General features: G+C 40.5%; 1 protein-coding gene across 2 annotated transcripts in view; it reads left to right on the top strand.

The window, feature by feature from the left end:
- The window catches only part of cpne5b (copine Vb), a 212,422-nt gene that overhangs the window by 93,627 nt on the left and 101,697 nt on the right, over positions 1-17,098 (top strand). The gene's annotated exons all lie outside the window — the stretch shown is intronic.

The raw sequence follows: 17,098 nt of genomic DNA, 5'->3' as shown, positions 1-17,098 counted from the left end.
GGTTTATAACTGGAGTTCAAAACGATAAAAAATGATGTTTGCGGTACTAATACATTTGACATAGTTCTCTTTAGAGTATATAGGTACATATTTCAATTTAAAACTGATCAGATATTTAGAAGCTCAGATTTTGCTCAGTTGCTTCATATGAACCCATCCATTTTTGACTCATTGCGAGTGCGTATTCTCCTCTATAGAGATTCTCTCACATGGTATCTCTAGTTTTCGAGTGAGACGAGTCTCAGCCTGGTGAGTCTACGATTTCAAACGATGAGAAATTGTGTAATTTGTGACCCTATGTCACTGATCAGTCATTTAGTGTGAAAGTCTCAACAACTGAAGAACTCAGGATTACAGCACAACCAGTCATGTAGTGTGAAAAGCACAATGACTGAAGACTCAAAAAGTCGTGTAGTGTGATCCCGGCATTAATCTACCCAACTATGGATACACAACCATCAGCAGAAATGGGACCAAGACCAGAGACTTTCTGGAAGTTGCCAAGACTTCCCATTATGTGTCCAGGCTAATCCAATCAGGTAAGCGTGAGTGCACATCAGTGCAGATCATTCAGCAAATAGGCGTGGAATTAGGTACACTCGGACAGGTGTCTTCATGGGCTCCACCAGCACGAGCACCAGCGAGATAATCATCCTCACGCCGCCTCTCGCGTGTGCAGTCAGGAGAACACCAAGTTCTCCTGTTATTGTCTTGCCGGAGGTGACGTCCGCTGAGTAATTGTTCTGCTCCAGTGTCTATAAGACCAATTTGCAGCTCACTTAGCATTGGAGCCTCTCACCTTTTCTCCATGTGACTTCTACAATACCACCAATTACTCATGGAAACGCTCCAAATACAATTCACAGAACGCAGAAGCACAGCCTTGGATCTGACCTGAAACCTGCTTGGACGAACAGCTGGTCAAGAACGTAGAGTTTATGAAGCTACAGCAGCTGAGGAACATTGTGTAACGAGTTTATAACTCTCACCAACATTGATAGACAATTTTTTTTTCAGCTCTGGTGATCCAGAAAAATGGTGCTTATTCCGGTGAAAGAGTGGGTAGGTACAAACGATATGATTTTGGCTCTTGCTCATGAATATTTACACATGCAAACATATTGCCTCTGATTGGCTAACAGCACTGTGAGGCAGCGAGACAGACAACAGTTAGGAACGTTTTCAATGAAACATATTTTTACACTAATAACAGTCTTTGCAATGTCGTGTGTTACTCTAAAACATGTGTAATGCCCTGCTGAGTGCAGTTCAGCCACTGACCTACTCTTAGAGTCTCTGTAAAAAAAAAACATGAAATCCACCGGAGATCCTATGTAAACCTATGTAAACACATAGGAATGGGTAGTCCAGGTCTAAGTCCAAGTCTATGGGTAGTCCAGTGAAAATCCACCTGGGGCTGGTTGAGCTGGAGCAGATCCACCCAGGCAGTTGAAACAAATCCCTGGGGTGGATTTTTACTAAATTGTACTAAGCTGGTGTTCCATAGACAAATTTAAACCATTTGTTACTTAGCTCTCATTGTTATTTGAAAAAAAACAACAACACAGGAACAAACTTGCCATGCTGTTCCTGGCATGTTCCTACTATTAGCTCCTGTCTGAATAGATGTGTTGCTGCCCGGCTGCCTGCCTGTCTTCAGCTTTGCCTGTCGGCGGTCGCGAGCCAATCTGAATATTTTCTTTTATTAGCTACTGTAGACAATGCAGTTAAGGAACAGTTTTGTGAGCAGCATGCGCATACAACTCAGAGAGACCTAGTGCATTTCACAAAGAACAAGAAAACGTGGATTTTAGCGAAAGGACATCTTTAATAGAATATAGGTTGCACATCTAAGGGCATTTTTTAAATACCTAATTGTCCAACAGACTAGATTTCGCACCAAGGTTCAAGTGTTTGTTACATTGTATGTAGTACTTCTGGTCAGTCAGTCAGTCAGTTCTGGTGCACTACAGAACTGTACTAATGGACGTCCTTATCGTCAGGGTACATGAGCGCAATAGCCTTGAACTTGACGCTGGTTTGAATGTTGAACTATTTATTAGCGTTTCCAGGTGCAAATTCTGTCTTCCTAAAAGAATCCAACTCACCTTCGAGTGCAAGCGCATCCTACCTTAGAATGAGTGTAAATGATTTCCCCTTTAGATTCCTTTTATTTCTGTTTATATTTAAAGGCTGATCTACAGTTACAGTAGATACCAGAATCACCATCTGCATAAGCACCTGCATGCCGACGGAAGTCAAATTTCAGCACACCGCCACTTCTTTTTCTTCTTCTATTGTTAAGGTTGATGATCGCCTACCGCAACTTGTTGGATTTGGTCTGAAAACATCTGAAGCATTTTATGATACAATGCAAACAAACCAAACAATACATTTACATTTAAGGTATTTAGTAGATGCCCTTATCCAGAGAGACTTACAAAAGTGCTTCTTTGAATAGTTTGAATATATCCATAGCTGGTTTGAAGAGACCAGGATGAAAAGATGCGTCAAGCTTTGATAATGTTGGAGACTAACATCTTGGAGTCTTCAGTCTGCGTTTGAAAACAGGAAGTGACTCTACTGTTCTGACTCCCAGTGGAAGTTTGTTTCACCACTTTGGTGCTAGGACAGAGAATCTTAGAGTCAGGATATTTGTTTTCTGAGGGTCTTTAGGGATGGTGGCTCAAGCTGAGCTGTACTGGAAGCTGGAAGAGCTCTGGTACAGATCTGGCTTAATGATTTTGACCATTGCCATCAAGCATGAAGTTTGGTTTAAAGACTAATCTTGCTTGCAATGTTAAAAAAAGAATAGATCGGTTGGTCTTAGGGTGTTTTCACACCAGCACTATTTGGACTCTGGTTCGTTTGTACCATTAGTGCGGTTCGATTGAGCAGGTGTGAAAACAGTAATCGCACTCGGGTGCAGATCAAAAGAACCCCAATTGAACTCTGGAGCGGTTCGCTTGTGGTGAGAACGTGATCCGGTCTCGATCCGATCTAGCTAATAAATATACTCCTTTCATTTGAGCTAAACTGCTGATAAGGCAAGGTTTAATCTGATATATTAGCCAGATAACGCTAATCACCACAGCTGTGAACAAACACTGTCTCTGCTGCTCCATGCTAAGCAGCTTCACACTAAACGCCTCATGTGCAGCGTTCACTACTCATAGCCGTGCAACTCCATTTACTTAGTGTACATCTGCTCTGCACATCCCATTGAAATCAGCAGCTTCACACTAGACAGATATAAGCCCTGGAACACAAAATCTTCTCACTATATTTACTTTCTTGCTCCCGTGCCAGACAGCTCTGACCAATCAGAGGACACAGCGTGCTCGTGTGTTTTATTGGTGCACATTTTGGTGCGTTTAGGTGCGTTTATGCCTGTGTGAAACCAAACCAAACAGAGGGAGAAATGCTCCAAGTAAACAAACCCCAAGTAAATTATCCGGACCAAAGGAATGAACTACTGGTGTGAATATGCCCTTATACTCACTTTAGTGCAAACTGCAGGTGTTAAAATGCCCTTATACTCACAGTTACTGACACCAGTGCCCAAACTGTTGCACGCCAAAGCTAGATCTAGCGAATGTAATAGAAAAATACAGATAACTTATTTTTAAACAGATAATCAGTCCTGCACCAGAATATATTTGTTAAGAAATCCTCTCAGCCCAGCAGACTGGCAACAGTTTGGCTCAGGGGAAAATTATCTTGATTGAACTGTGAAGATCCCAAAGCTAATCTGACAGCTTTCACACCATTCCATTCGTTTCCATTCAGAAACCCCATACCAGCCTGATCGCAGGCTCCTCCATTACTTTTTACACACTGCAGCCCTGAGGGTTACAACACAGCTGCTCATAAAATCATCCATCCATAAATCTGACAATCTGCAACTTCCATTTCCATTCATTCTGCCTGGGATTTGCTGCAGGTAGGAACCCTCCACCCCTCCGAGTTAGATAAAGCCGCTCTCATTCTGTGCCCAGACCCCCAACCACCACCACCACCCCATCACTATCAGGCCCGAGCCCGCTGTGCAGTCTCCCTAACAACAGGGCTCTGCCTTGTCAGATGCTGTAGGCCCATTTTCTCGCCCGCCGAGCCTCGTACAGCCTCCCCTTAAAGCCGGAATTACAACTGTGAACTCCAGCCGTAATGCCACGGCCTTCGGCGATAGGTGCCACATAGCGAGAGAGCCAGCAGAGAAAGCATGGCACAACATTAGCAGCACATTATTGTGAGCGATAGGTCAGGCCTTTGGACGTTATTTGCAACCGCAGAGGACGGTAGCCGTAGAGCAGCAGCAGCAGCAGTCAGCTGTTCTCCAGATTACGCCTCTTGGAAATAACAGATGTTGTGCTACTTTGCTCACTTTTGCATGAATCTGAAAAAAATTAAAAATTGTGAAAAAGTAATGTATCAAAAAATACTGTTAAAGCTTGTTTGTTTGTATGATAAAACCTATTAAATGTATTTTACTAAGATTTCAAGTAATAGACCAATACACAATAAGTAGCACATAAATGTAAAGTGGAACGAAAAGGATACTTTTGTGGTTTGTCTCTACCAGCTTTGCACATCTACAGGCTGAGATTTTTGCCCATTATTCTTTGCAAAACAGCTGAAGCTCAGCAAGGTCGGATACAGAATGTCTGTGAACAGCAAATTTTATGTCTTGCCACAGAAGCTTAATGCAATTTAGGTCAGAACTTATACTTTGATATAAACCAGGGGTGTCCAAACTACGGCCCCCAGGCCATTTGCGGCCCATTTCCTTTTTTGGAGCGGCCCGCGAGGTATTTTAGAAATAGAATGAAAGTTGGCCCGCTGTTAAACAGGTTCTTATAATGTGAGATTCAAAGTTTGAACGCTAGGTGTCAGAAATGGGCCTAAAAGCGGAGAGGGTGCGCAGTTTTAGCGCAGAAAAACGGGCCAAAGAGTCTAAAAGCGGAGAGAGTGCACAGTTTTACAGCAGAAAATCAGGCCAAAGAGTCTAAAAGCGGAGAGGGTGCGCAGTTTTAGAGCAGAAAATCAGGCCAAAGAGTCTAAAAGCGGAGAGGGTGCGCAGTTTTAGAGCAGAAAATCGGGCCGAAGAGTCTAAAAGCGGAGAGGGTGCGCAGTTTTAGAGCAGAAAATCGGGCCAAATAGTCTAAAAGCGGAGAGGCTGCGCAGTTGTAGTGCAGAAAAACAGGCCAAAGAGTCTAAAAGTTGTCGTAATTAAGGAGTTTAATATTAAGAGACATCATGAAATGAAACATCAATTTGAAAAATCTTAGTTTACACAACACTGTCAAAGATAAAGATAGTAAGTCAAGTAAAATGGTGTGTAAATGAAAGTAATCAGGAAAATTTATTATTTAAAGTGGTATATTTCATTATTTGTTTTATTACAGAGTCTGTTGCCCGTGACTTCAAATATATTTCTCCTTCTGGCCCCCAACAAAAAAAGTTTGGACACCCCTGATCTAAACCATTCCACTGTTGCTCTGTAACACTCTATGTTTAGGGTCATTGTCTTGCTGGAAGGTGAAGTTGAAGTCTTTTTCAGCCTCCAACAGCTTTTCTTCCAGGATTGTCCTGTATTTAGTTCCATCCATCTTCCATCATCCATCAACTCTGACCAGCTTTCCTGACCCTTCTGAAGAAAAGCATCTCTACTGCTTGATGCTGCCACCACCATGTTTCACAGAGCAGTGTTACATTTCTGCCACGCGCACAAAATTAAATTTTTTGTCTCATCTAACCACACGACTCCTTCTTCCTGGGTTTGCTGGGTCCCATACATGGCTTCTTATGTCTTTCTTTCAACAATGGCTTTCTTCTTGCCACCCTTCAATAGAGGCCAGATTTAGGGAGTGCACAACTTTTAGTTGTCATGTGAAGAGATTCTTTCATCTAAGCTGTGGATTTCTGCAGCTCCTCCAGAGTGACCATGGGCCTCTTGGCAGCTTCTCTGACCAGTGCTTGTCTTTCCATGCTCAATCGGTTTGGGTGGATGGCCATGTGTTGGTATGTTTGCATGGATGAAGAATTGAACAGTGCTCCTCGGGATGTTCAAACCTTGATTTGTTTTTATAATGTAATCCTTTTTTAAATGCCTCCACAACTTTATCTCTGACCGGTCTGGTGAGTTCCTTGGTCTTATACTAAGACTAAATTAAGTGACTTCTGAAGCCAATTTATTGCTCTGGATTGTATTTAGGGGTTTCAGAGTAAAGGGGGCCGAACACTTAACACATACAAAATTTGAAAACCGTGGATCATTAATGTTCCACTTCACAATTATGTGCTGATTTTTGTTGGACTCTTTTTTTCCTTAGTCATATGTCATACACAAATACTGTAGAATTCTGTCTTTTCTAAATACTTTTCGACCAACATTTCTATCAGTCCATTCATTAAGAACTGTTTACACAGTATAAAGGACAGCTGGCATTTTGTAATGAGGAAATAATATAATCAGTTATTTAGTTTTTGATCAGTGAAAGATTTTGCTGAGTGTTCTTCAACACAGATGGTGGTACAAAGCGTATTTCTGGCGAATGCGATCTTGTCTATTTTGCCTGGTCTTTCTTTTCTAACCCCGAAGAACAGGCAGATTTCCCAAGATCACATGACTTATCCTGCAGTAATACACTAATCTGTAAATAAAAATGTTGCAGTAAGAAAGAAGGAAGAATGGGATTGAAATACTGTTCTGAGGAAAGATAATAGTTAAAAGGAATAAAATGTCATTACAAAAATTTACTGATTTTTGTAATCATATTTTGTATTCCTACAATCAGTAATACATCTCGGCATGAAGTTGTGGAGGTTCCTAATGGTGTCCTGTGATAATCCATACCAAACAGTTTGAATATTCTTACACGGTTCCTGCAGATTTTGCAGTAGTGTTCAAGTATTGCTAGTGTGTCCAGCAGCATCCCACACATTTTTAATTAGGAATACATCTTGACATGAAGTTGTAGAGGTTCCTAATGGCGTCCTGTGATATCCCATTCCATATAGTTTGGATATTATCACACAGTTCCTTTTGAAGACCTTCTGAACGTGTGATATGTGACAACAAACCATTAAACCATTGATCCTGATCACTTCCTCTTATCGCGGTGCCTCCACTCATGTATTTGTTGGTCATCTTCACCAAGACAAAATTTGAACTCATCAATGTAGATGATCTGCTGGCTTTCTGAGTCACATCAAGACAGTCTGGAAGGACTACCCACCAAGTTTCTCTCCTGTCGGTTGATTCCTTCTGGAATCTACAACTATTCTTCTAGAGTAGCTTCGGTTTTCACCCTTAGAATAATCCCCTCTGTGTTCCCCACCCAAATCTTATGAGCTGAGATGAATATGTAGCTCATTCCTGTCATCATTACATTACATTATTTCTGCGTCTGTTTGTTTTCCCCATCTCTCTCACTCTCGCTCTCTCTCTTTCTCTCTCTCTCTCTCTCTCTCTCTCTGTAGAGTTTCGTAATTAAGGGCTCTTGCCGCAGTGGAGAAGTGTGAGCGAGGGATGCTAGCGCAGTGATTATCTGGCAACCTGCTACATGCTCTTGGGTTTAGAGGAGGCAGCGCATCCATATAGATTAGAACAAGGCCCAGGCTGGTGTACCAGGCTGGAGGCCTCGGGAGGGGGGGTGGTGGGAAGGGTAGTAGTGAGTCTGATAAATGTGTGAGTCACGCTTAAAACACACACTTGTGTTTAAACAAGGCCTACGAGTGAATTGAACGCCCCTTATAAATTATACACGGTGTTTGCGCCGCTAGATACCACTGAATTTAAAATAATACTCCACACACTGCTTTCAGAACAGTCACTACTGCCTGCTGCCGTTGTGTCATGCAGTCGATTATCACAGTTATTTCCCCTGTAGAGAAAATTTGTTGACTCAAAACACACACTTATCTAAGTAACTGCCGATTGGCTTCTACTATTGGGAGTGTGATTTAAGGTCTGCTGGATTCCTAGTAAAGCCCTGGTGTTTTTCAGAATCATCGTTATCTGCCGATTTATATCATGCATTTAATTTACCAGGGGAAACAATGGCACAATTCCCAGCACTTGAAAAGGACTAAGACTGTAACCATCCTTAAAATAGATGCCAATAGAGCGTTGTGTCAAATTAGTAATGGTTCAATTGTGGCCCACACTTTAACTGTGGATTTACTTCAGCATTGTTTTACTGTTTAACCAGCTTGGGGATGTTGGTTGTATGGTTCAAACAGCTTTAGTTGAGATCGAGATTGGTCATGCTGGTCAGTCATACTAGTGGACCATCTTGGTTATCTTGGTCATGCAGGTCAAGGAACATGGTCAGGCTGGTGGTCAAGGTGCTGGTTGAGACAAGTACTTTTTGGAAATGTTTTTAGAGTGTTGATAATGTGTCCAGCAGCAGTGTCTCCTCATGTGTCTTCAAGTATAGTTCTTGAGACATCAGCAGCATGTGGACAAGCATCGTCCTGTTGGAACAGTGCACCAAAGTGTGCCTTCAGACAAGCTAAGGCAACCATTGGCAGAGCGCCATTAACGCAAAGTTGTGCTTTCAAAGTGCCTTTAATTAAAAGACCAATGGTGATCTAACATTGCATGATTGTACCCAATACCATGCATGCTGGTCAGTCATACTAGTGGACCAACTTGGTTATCTTGGTCATGCAGGTCAAGCTGGTGGTCTTGTTGCTGGTTGACAAGTCTGGACAGGCTGATTATGTTCGGCGATACATTTTAGAAATGCTCTTCAACCAAATAAATCAAGCTGGTATGGTGTTGAAGCAGCTTGGCCATGATGGTGTTGCTGGTGGACCATCATGGTCAGGCTGGTTAGGCTGGTCAGTCTCTTTAACTAGCTTAGTCCAGATGGTCTTATTGGTGAACCATCATAATCAAGCTGGTTGTACAGGTCAGTTATCTTGGTCATGCTGTTCAACCAACGTGGTTACATTAGTCTTACTTGTGGACCTTCATGGATAGGTTGGTCAATCAGCTTGGTCTTAAAAGTAGTGCTCGTCAAGCAAATTTATCAAGCTGCTTATTGTGTTGAACCAACTTGGCCAAGATGGTGTTGCTAGTGAACCATCATGGTGAGGCTGGTCAGGCTCTTTAACCAGCTTAGTCCAGATGGTCTTACTGGTGGACCATCATGTTCAAGCTGGTTGTATGGGTCAACTGTCTTGGTCTTGCCCTTCAACCAACATGGTTACATTGGCCTTAATTGGTGACCTTCATATATTTAGGTTGGTCAATCAGATTGGTCTTGATAGTAAAGCAGGTCAATCGGCTTGGCCATTTTAGTCATATAGGTCAATTGTTTTGCTCATGCTGCTCAACCAATTTGGTCATGTTGATCAGGTTGTTCAACCAGGTAAGTCTAGCTGATCTTATTGGTTGGACCATTGTAGACAGGCTGGTCATGATGATCAGTCTTGGTCATGCTGGTCATGTTTAAACCAGTATGATAAATATAGTCAAATTCATCTTACTGGTTATGTTGGTCATGCTGGTCGATGAACATGGTACTATTGGACATGCTAGTTGACCAGTTTAGTTAGGCTGGTCATGCTGTTCAGCCAACTTGGGCATGCTGGTCAATCAGAAAGACCATGATGTTTAACCAACTTGGACATGTTAGACTTACCGATTGGCCAATGTGGAAATCTTGGTCATAAAGTTAAATCAACTTGGTCAAGATGGTCTTAATGATGGACCATCATAGTCAAGCTGGTTGTACAGGTCAATTATCTTGGTCAGGCTTGTCTTACTGGTCAAGTTAGATCAAAACTCAAATAAAAGCCCACCCTATGCTGACCAACCAGCTTGGTGATTTCAGTTTATTTAGCAGTGTTTTTAAAATATCCCATAAAAACCCAGTGCACAGAGCTTCTCAAAGCTTTCTACTGTCATGAAATATAGATAGATAGCTAGATATTCAAAGAGCAGCTCCTCCATCACTGCTCATATGGTTGGGTGGATCAGTAACGAAATATAAGTTCTTCTCTTCCATTTTAAACATCAATCGTTCTATGAAAACATTGATACTAACTGTTTTAGTAGAATATGAGCCGAACCGTTGAACCAGCTGGTGCTTGGAGCCTCCAGAATCCATGCCGGAACATCAATACTAGCGCCAATATCACATCTGAGCTTTCTGGGAAAGTCAGCAAAATTAAAATTAGAAAAAAATAACAGTTATGAACACTCTCATATTCAATTAGAGGAATATAGGGTTTTTGTTAGTTTGTTTCCAAGTGTGTTCCACATGAGGTGTGAGAAGATTCCTAAGAACATTTCCAAGGTTTTAATTAAGCAATCAGGTGCAAATTGATCTTCATGTATCATCTGCTCCCCATTCCTTAAGCTCTCACTGGCATTGTAGTGGAGATTATAGTCTTCCAACAGTGCTCGCCTTGGACAGATCGGCTTCCTGGCTCGTGCGATTGTCTATTGGGAACACTGGTCTGTTGTGGGAGCTTCGCAAGCACACGTTAATTAAAGCAGATGCTACAGCTAATAGCCTGTATTCGAACAGTTGAAGATATGTATCAGGCAGATATGTCAATAGTTACAAGAGTAGTCTTGGTTTCTCCCAAGGTTCCTTCATAAATATAAGCAAGTTTTTCCTTGCCACTGTTTCCATTATAACTGTGGTACTTACTCATAAGAGGCTTTGACCTGTATCTCTGTAAAGCTGCTTTGGGCCAACTTTTGTTGTAAAAGGTTTTATATAAATAAAATTAATATGAATTTAACTGAACTGGTCTGATTACACACTGGGTCTTGCCACAATAGGGCCTGAAAGTGCTTCCCCCATTTCCATATAAAAATTCTAGGTTACAGGCTATTTTTGGTTGGTGTATGTATTGTGAGAGATCGTTTATCAATAGACATGCCTCTATGATACACTCATAAACGTTTTTTCCAGTTGAGAGACTTTGGCTCAATCCCATTTCACCCCTTGACCCTAACACTGATCCCTACTTCCCTATTTTGCGAGTGCATGCATAGGGGTAGGGTGTCCTGATTCTTTTTAGGCTGTTGTTCCACTCAAAATGAAGAGGTAGGGTACAAAAGAGAAATGGGACGGAGCCTTTCAGAGGGGGTGCAACATTGGACTGAGAGTATACTAGACTGTACTAGAATCTCCATTCAATTCTATTTCTGTTTTCCTCCAAAAATATTGTGCTTATCATATATTATTAGTACATTTACACCTAAAGTTTAAAGCTTCATTCCATTCCATTTCACCAACTAGTCCTTGGTTTTTCGTCGACAAGCGTAATTTCAACCTTTCTGCCTTTCTGATCTTGATTTCCAACTGCTGCATAATCATCAATCATCTGAAGCCTAACAGACTGTACATCATCACCATCAATTTTGAAATAAATTTGCTTTAAAAATCAAAGTGAGCAAAGAGAGTGTGCTCGCCAGCAAAGCACAGAAATCCAGTGGTTCAAAAGGTTTATTGTGTTTGTTCTTTTCCAGCTTGGTCTGAAATTGGATTTGGAGGAGGTGTGAGGTCATGAAGTATCTGTGTCCTTCTGAAGAGTGTTTCTTCTGGGCAGATCAGGTTTACAATAGTGATCAAAAGCAAGGAAAAAGGCTATTTCAGCTGTTTTTTGGGAGATTTTTTTCTTCCCCCATCAATAGCAGAGCTAAGACGAAAGTGAAGGCTTTCTTTTTCGCTAGAATGTGACGGCGACTGGTGGGCAGCTGAGCTGGAGGAAGCTTGACCTTTCCTTAGACAAACACATGAGAGGTCCTTATTGATCTCTTTTGGTTTCCTTGCTGCTGCCCTTCGGAGACACCGGCTGTGGATGATACAAAACTCATCGACAGCCCGTCAGCTGGGCTGCCACACCAATACAACACTGTCGTAAAGTGGAACAGAAGATTTTAATGGCCGGGACACAGCAGGGATACACTTTTAGCTTTTGTAGCATCAGTCTTCAGTGGTTCTTGGCTTCAGTGTATAGATTTATTAATTGTTTTTATTATTTCTAATTTTTAGATTTAACCCTTAGAACCCTACGGACGGATTTTCCGTCCAAAATCGCACCTTGTGTTCTCAGCTTAATTACTCAGGAATCCCTTCACACATAAACATAATCCATATAATGTTAGAAAGGGCAGAACTTACTCTTTCTAAAAATAGCGATGACATCCCAGTGCGGTAAAGCTAAATCTACAAGAAACCCGTTGAGAAAAACACCTAAAAAAGTGAGATCTCCTTCCCCAACCAATATTATTTACCTTTAGTGCTTCAAACATATTTATACGATGTTTGAAACGAAATAATATCAGTAAACGACTAGAAAGTGTCCACAGAAAAAGTCTGAAACACTTATAGTTGACTTATAGTTGTCCTGTGGACAGATTCTACTAGCTGAGCTGAGCATTTCTGCAGCTCCTCCAGAGTGATACTTTATGTTGGTCTACGGATGGACGGACAGACAGACAGACAAACAGACAGATAGATAGATAGATAGATAGATAGATAGATAGATAGATAGATAGATAGATAGATAGATAGATAGATAGATAGATAGATAGATGTGTAAATAGTATCTAGGAGTGTAAATGTACAGGATGTAACATAAAGAGGAGTTGAAGAGTCTGATGGCTCTCGGGACAAAGAATCTCCTGAGTCTGTTTGTAGAGCAGCTCTGTGACAGAAACCTGCCACTGAAAAATGATGAATGTATGAATGTATACTTTTGCAAGCCAATGTATTATGCAGGATATTAGCATTTTAATTGGTACTTTTACATCATTAGTAAAATTGTATTAAACCTATAAAAAGATTTTTACTCTTACCATCTATTCACTAAAAGCTCCATTGAAGACCCAAAATCAATTTTTTAAATGTTGTTGTATCCAAAAATCATTTTAGATTAGTGCCTTGAGCCGTCAGGTGACAAAACAGGGGAACAAAGGAGTCCAACCTTTGCAATTTTTAGAGGTTGTGATCAGCGGCAGGCCTGGTAACATCAAAAATAACATCAACCGTGAGCAGACAAGGCCTCGGCCTCAGACGTTTCTGCAGAGGAAAGTGTTTGTAGCTGCCCTTCATGCCGCATTGTTGTGCTAATGTGACAATAAAATGTTCAGACCTTTGGTTGATCTGAGAGCACATCACGCTTGAATAATGAACCAATAGGCATTCTCCAACGGGGACTTTTTCTTTTTTAAAGCCACAGTCAATAAAAAAGGACGTAACGAGATTCTCTGAGATGCTTGGAGTCATATATGTGATAGTAATATGCATAACCGAGCTTTACTGGGGCAATAATTCTTGACGTGGGGATATTAAAGTGTCAGTGATATCGCATAACAGTCAGTTTATAAAGTTTATCTCAGATAAAGCCTGAGATATTAAGGAGTATTTACCTCAGGATCTTAAATGCAAATATACAGAACCAAAAATGTGGTCCAACCTTTAAGATTCAGTGATTTTTGTTGGTAATAATGATCATTGTTTTACATTCACAATTAATATTAAATGCATCAAAATAGAACTATGAGTCTCAGGCGTTGGTTGCAGAGGTGTTACTATGGTATACTACAGGGTTGCAGGGGTGTTGCTACAGTAGATGGCTGCCAAAGTGTTGCTTTAAAAAGTTTGGACACACCTTATATTCGGTTACAGTATTTTTTGTTATTTAAAAGTTAGCAGTTAGACTGTAGCAGTTAGACTGTAGGGCCGGTTTAAAGCATTGAAATTACTTACTATACATAACAAAAATAGAAATGTATGTAGATTCAGATGTTTTGTATGTTATATTCTTAAAAGTAGGCACCGCTTAGATCTTGATTTTTCTTAGTCAGCTTTATAAGGTAGAGTCAACTGGAACGTGAGCTTTCAGTCAACAGCTGTGCTGAACTTAACTGTCAAGAGTTAATTACTTGAATTTCCTAATGTGTTTGAGAGCATCGGTTGCATAAAATGAAGGTCGTTCAATCCGAAAAATGTAACAAAAATGTCCATAATTGCAGTTGTAAAGACCATCATGAACATTATGTTACTGATGAAACTGGCACTCATCAGAACCGCCCCAGGAAAGGAACAGCAAGAGCTACCTCTATTGCACAGAAGAAGTTCACCAGAGTTTCCAGCCTCAGAAACAGCGTGTGACTTTGCTGTCGTAACGACGGGAAAAGTATGCTTTGCACGTAAAAAGCGGTCAGGTCCTTGTGTAGGGAATGCACGGTGCACCTGTGTTGCCAAGATAGCAATGAACGTCAAGGTGTTCAACGACTGTTGATATCTGTCTAGGTTGTATTTAGTCTGTGGCGCGCCTGTTTTTTCTGTTGCCAAGATAGCAATATGCCACAAATTTACCTGAACACTGTCGCCATTTAAACAAAGCAGGTCGAAGCCATGAAACTGTTGTTGGAGTGTAAGATCCAGCCTAAAAGAACTGCACTTTACACACGATTTGGTAAAAAAATCTGAAAATCAGAACCAATATCTGTTTGTACCCACACGTCTCTTAAAGAAGTTTTTTTTTCTTTTTATCTTTCGGATCGTATATATACAGGTAATGCTGACACAGCCCAGGTGTATCTCTGCAGGCCTGACCTTTCCCTGATGCATCTCCTCTAATCCCTGCTTGCAGTGTGTTCCAGTCGTCTCTGCACTAGTGGCTTTTATATACTGACCTTTTCTGAGGGTTAGAGATGATACAGATGTACACACATCTACACTGATATAGCCGAGCAGAGGAAGCTTCTTTCCGCTCTGATCTTTATTCCCATCCTTTACTAGACGAGGTTTTATTTGTAAGTGCTTTGAGGAAAATAATAGATATAGAGGTTTTATGCAGTAAAACATTAGTAAATGAGCTGTGGCTGGAATTGCTTAGGAATAGAATTATTCTTCCAGGTGACTCTACCTCATGAAGACACTGAGATTACCAGAGGTGGAAAGTAATGAATTGCATGTACTCACACTACTGTTATTGAGTAGTTTTTATGAGTAATTTGTCATTTTTAAAGTAGTTTTTAAAATAGGTAATTTTACTTTTACTCAAGTACATTTTGACACAAGTAATCTATTTCGCTACGAAAACTCCCCGTTGCTGAGTAAAAAATAAAATGCTGGAAAAAAAAAAATAATTGTTTGAATAAAAAAAAAATTGAGTTTTGTTCTCATTGTTCGCGCAGCTGAACTTATCCCAGCAGTGTTTATTTTTACGTTAAGCAGGAGAGACGCTGTGTAAATCAGCTGTGCTCGGGGGAAACGGTGTTCTGTCGAGTTATGCTACCCATCAATATGTGCTTCTTTACGGCACTGCGCATGCACCGACCAACAGTTTTTTTTGTATGATTTCATGTTTTTAATGATAATTCCTTAAATTTAAAATTATTGCAAACATTCAACAATCTGCTTGAATGTTTAAAAAAATAAAGTAATGTGAATAGCAGTTAAAGCATAGCAATGGCAAGTTTACAAAATTATAATTACCTGTAAAACTATAAAATTACAGTTTATAGTCGCCTATATAACCATAATTTTAAACAGTAAAGAAAAAAATGTATAATAGAAACCTATGCCACTTGTTCTTGAAAATGTTTTATAGGGTGGTCTGAACAAATACTGCCTGAAAGATCCAAATTATTTAACAATTATTTAATTTACGATTTGTACCTTTTTACATCAAATAATTAAAAGTAACTATGTAACTTTTACTCAAAGTAAATTTTAAATTGAGTACTTTTTAACTTTTACTCGAGTAGATTTTTAGATGGGTACTTTTAATTTTACTTGAGTAGAATTTTAGCAAAGTAAAGGTACTTTTACTTAATTACAATTTTTCTGTACTTTTTCCACCTCTGGAGATTACAATACCAAAAGTGTGCAGATCTGTCCTCAAAGATAAATCTAAAGTATAAAACATATTCTGGTTGGTTTAATTTTTTTAAACATTTTAAACAAAGTATTTTATCAGTGTCAAAGTGCAATGTATAATTTTGTGTATTACAACACAGTTCTACGTTTTCTGGGCATAATAGTGAATAAATACTGCATATTTGGCAGTGTTGAATTGATGTATGTGGTTTGATTGAGCGCGCTTTTTCGGGGGAGCAAATAAAAAAAAAACCTCACTGGTCCTCCTGTTTTTTCAATTGCAGTCCAGATACAAGTAGAAGTGTGAAATATTTTTCACAGAGAAACTACTCCCCTGAGAAACTAATCCCCTTCGGATATTGCTTTAGTTTATTTGTGTTCAAACATATTGTGGGTTTACAGTTCATGTTTAAAGGGTATAAGTGAACAGTGGCTGACTTTACCAGGAGATACGAAGAAGAAATGAAACCGTTACGTTTTTATGGTTTAATTGAATCTCTTTCCTGGTTGCAAGATGAGGCTTTAGAAGCAAGTGCAGCAGAGAGATGGAGATAGAGCTAATGGCTGTGAGCAGGTTGTTTGCAGACTTTCACCATGTGGGGCCATTAAGGTTTTCTCCAGCAAAACAAATTTGGGTCGAGCTGCAGCGCGGCACGAGCGAAGCGTTGCCACCCAGATAGCCTGCATCTGTCTCTGATAGCGCCTCGGGCCCCCAGCGGGCTTCCCAGCCATATGGAGGAAACGGATGCTAATGAAATTGTTATGCAACCGGAGTAGCGGCCGCCGCAATTTGTTGACACTGGGGGGCAGCCTGCGCGAAGAGAGGCGGACCCCGGAGTCTTCAGTATATTATAAACTCAACTGTGTGCTCTGTAGCCTTTAGCCTCGCTGCCTCCAGCCACTCCCTGTCTTCTTACTGACACGCTGAGCACTGATGGGAAGAGATTAGCATGCTCTGAATGGCCGTTCGTAATCCTGTGTACTCAGGCTTAATGGTTAGTACTAAAACAGCTCGAGTAAAAAGAGAAAGTTGAGGGGAAAAAAAGAAACATGAGATCAAAGGCAGTAAAAGAAAGATAAAACCCTTTGTGACACCTTTTGGGGCTAATATGTGATGCTAATGAGTTATTAATAGTGATGTATATCTGTATGAGCATCATACTGGTCTTGATCATAGAGCCAAATGCCCACAATCCCTCTGCTGGCAAATGAACATCAATAGCATAGCATATCGT

Source organism: Astyanax mexicanus, chromosome 24 (genome assembly GCF_023375975.1).
Source record: "Astyanax mexicanus isolate ESR-SI-001 chromosome 24, AstMex3_surface, whole genome shotgun sequence".
In the NCBI taxonomy this organism is placed as follows: Eukaryota; Metazoa; Chordata; class Actinopteri; order Characiformes; family Acestrorhamphidae; genus Astyanax; species Astyanax mexicanus.
This window is presented reverse-complemented; position numbering and strand designations above follow the sequence as displayed.